This window comes from Bidens hawaiensis, unplaced genomic scaffold, assembly GCF_021521415.1.
Source record: "Bidens hawaiensis isolate Kalapana, Puna unplaced genomic scaffold, B.hawaiensis_p1.1 tig00073005_1, whole genome shotgun sequence".
NCBI lineage: Eukaryota > Viridiplantae > Streptophyta > Magnoliopsida > Asterales > Asteraceae > Bidens > Bidens hawaiensis.
Window position 1 is genome coordinate 6,370 of NW_027502720.1, and position 3,595 is coordinate 9,964.

Here is a 3,595-nt window from a genome sequence, read left to right on the forward strand (position 1 = left end):
CATATTCAATATATGCTCATTCCGAACCAAAAAAGCGAAGACAAACACTAATACTATGTTCTCTAAGTTTCATTTAAATAAGGAATTTCATTTAAAGAAGGAAAGGAAAAGAAAATGAGGGATAGAAAAATTTTATTGTGTTTCCGAGCAGTTGCGGGCCAAGGTTTTTAAAGGCATCAAGCTAACAATCAAGTTGGGGGCTTGTTTTCAATCTTTTCTAATATAAACACTCCTTTATCCGGGCTTGGGAATGGCAATAATAAACCAAAACGCTTATAGTTGGTGGAGTTAAAAATGTTTTTCTTTAAAGTTAAATCTTGTCGATGAAAAACAATGCTTACATGAAATTTATTTTTCTAGCTTTATTAAATGCAAATTGTTTAATGAAATAATCATAGTCAATATCTGCCAAAAAGTTCTTCTCAATTGACAAAAGAGCTAAACCGTTTAACCTTTCTTGTGACATTGTAGATCTTAAATATTTTTTTATCAACTTTAATTTGGAAAAATTACGCTCTGCGGAAGCAACAGTTACAGGAATAGTTAACACAATTCTATAGACAATATAAGCATTCGAAAAAGAATCAAAGTTTTTAATATAATTTAATATGTTAATAAGTGTGTCGGATTCTAAATCTATAATATCTCTTAGCATTTTTAACTCTTGAAATAGATCTAAACCATCAATATCTACCTTACCGTCATGTTTCAAAAAGATTTCAAGATTAATACACTTCTTTTTTAAAGTTTCTTCAGTGAACGATTTTAACTTTTCTATACTAAACAAAAAACCGTAAATAGTTTCAAACTCTTTAAATTGATTAAATCTACTTGTGAGTGAAGATATAGCTTGATCTGCTATGTATAAGAAATGATCGGTTCTAAAACATTCAATAGGAGTTCTTAAAGTTCCATTATCAATGTTTTCATCAAACTTTTTATTTCTACGAATAATACATTTCTCACGAAAAACAGGTTCAATACAAATATCTAAAGCTATTTCTTTGGTTGCGTCCATAGCTTTTTCAAATCCCTCATCTCTATACTTTTTAAAAAAAAACAAATAAGTTCATTCAGTTGTTTTATAGCATCATCAATACACATATCTTTTGCTTGTAAGTTTTTACTAACTATATTAATAGCAAACAAAATGTCATACCAAATAACCATCACTAATAAAAATTCAAAATTTTCAAAATGTTCGGTAATAAAATTTTTAGCATCACCTTTAGTAACTAAATTTTTAGCCTCAACACTATCCTCATATAACTCCAATAATGCTTCTCTTAACTGTGAAGCTTGAAACCTAATTGCTTTAACACTTTCTAATCGAGTTTCCCAACGTGTTTGTGATAATGGTTTAAGAGTTAAATTTTTTATATTATCTTGTAAAATTTTCCATCTTTTAGGGGATGACGAGAACAAAGAATAACACATTGTATTACACCAAAAAAATCCTCAGCATTGTTACAAGAGATAGCCATACCAGAAATTACTAATTTAAACTATGACAACCACATGGTGTGTAAAATGCTCCAGGGTTAATATCTAACAATCTTTTTTGCACGCCTTGATGTTTTCCCTTCATGTTTGATCCATTATCATAACCTTGTCCTCTAATATCATTTACATCAAGTCCTAAATTATTAATTTCTTCAATAATAGCATCGAAAAGGCCTTTACCGGTTGTATCATCTACTATTAAAAATTCTAAAAAATATTCATTAACTTGAATTGGAGTTGACGAAACATCTACACATCGTAAGACAATGGACATTTGTTCTTTATGACTTATATCGGGGGTGCAATCAAGTATAATTGAAAAATATTTAGCTTCCTTAACTTTTTTAATAATTTTAGTTTTTATTTCATTTGCCAACAAACAAATCAGTTCGTTTTGCATTTTGTGCCCAAGGTAATGATTATGAATTTCATTATCTTTTATGCGTCGAACATGCTCTTTCATTACTGGATCAAATTCTGCAATCACCTCAATAATAGCTAAAAAATTACCGTTGTTTTCTTAATAAATTTTTTCATTTTTCCCACGAAATGCTATATTTTTTTTACCAAAACTCTTTACAACAGCAAGTATTCTTATTAGCACATTTCTCCAATGTTCTTTATCTTTATCTATTCGATCTTAAGTTTGTTTATCAATTGTTTTATTTTTCGCCAATCTTATCTCTAAATCCATACATGTTCTCGTATTCATAATATGCACATTACTTATTTCATGTTCTTTTAATTTAGAACTAAGATTTCTCCAATCGTTACTACCTTTGGGTGCCAATTTATTTGTACATTGATCAACATCGAATAATTTGCAACAAAAACAAAATGCTCTATCTAGTTTTATAGAATAAACCTACCATTTTCTTTCTATTTTTTCTCCATTCGATAACTTTCGCATATAAAGAGAAGTATTGAAACTTCTTGAATATTCATCTTTTGGAAATTGGTAATCATAAATTTTAACCGGGCATTTTTCTACAAGTAGATCCCTTAAATTACTATTCATATTATTCCATTGACTTGGGTCAACAATATTTGGAGGTTCATTAGCTTGATTCTCATTTGGAAGTTGATCATCATTTATAGGTTCATCATCACTTGTTTGCTCATCAATTGTAGGTTCATTATTTGTAGGTTGTTCGTCATTTGTAAGTTCATTATTTTTAGGTTCGTTATTTGTAGGTTGTTTGTCATCTGTAAGTTCGTTATTTATAGGATGATCGTCATTTGTAGGCTTATTGTTAGTAGTTTTTGTGGATGTGAAAAACTTAAAAATGTCTCCTTTTTGTGATTCAATTAAAGCCTCTCTTTTAAGTTTTTTTTTGCTTTTTTGCATAACCAGATTCGTAAGTTCGGTGTCGATGTGACATTGAAACAAGTAGCAAATAAAAATGGGCAAGGATTCAAGTAGGCAGATTCTAAATTTCTAAAATTTAACACAATTGGGCAAAAACTCAATTAGGACATATTCTAAATTTCTAATACAATTGAGCAAGAATTCAATTTGAACAAATTATAAACAACCAAAATCCAAATTAGTATATAGACAAAGACATATGATAATGACTAACTAACCTCAAATTGGCAGACTGAACCGGATGCAGCTGTCCACTGTCCACAGTTGATAAACTAACCAGCAATCAAAATAAAAAAACTGCACAGTGCACAATTGAACCGGTCTAGCGGATGCAATAGTCCAGCAGATAACACTCGGTGTCTCAGCCTCGGCCCTCGGAACCAAAATTTGCAATTGCCAGTTCAACCACAAATTAAAAATAGAAGAATATAAGAATCAGAGAATGCTATTGTTGTATAAACTAGAATAAGAAACTTACTTGGTATATAAAGATGAACATGAAGGAAATAGATGATTGATAGTATAGAGCCGTTAGAGATTAATGATGATTTCCGTTTTCCAACCCATAAATTTCGTGATCTGTGATAGCCGATTAAGTTCCTCCAATCTTGTTGAGTTGTTTCCATACCGCGGCTTCCAGGCAGCGAACGGCAATTGGAAAACCTAAATACTTAATATAATTTTTTTTGGGGCCTCTGTATTTTTGGGGGCTAGAGCCCTAGT

General features: G+C 30.4%; 1 pseudogene; it reads right to left on the reverse strand.

Annotated features, from left to right (window-relative positions):
• Positions 1-996: 996 nt before the first annotated feature.
• LOC143606097 (uncharacterized) lies at positions 997-2,851 on the reverse strand (annotated as a pseudogene).
• Between the last annotated feature and the right edge of the window lie 744 nt (positions 2,852-3,595).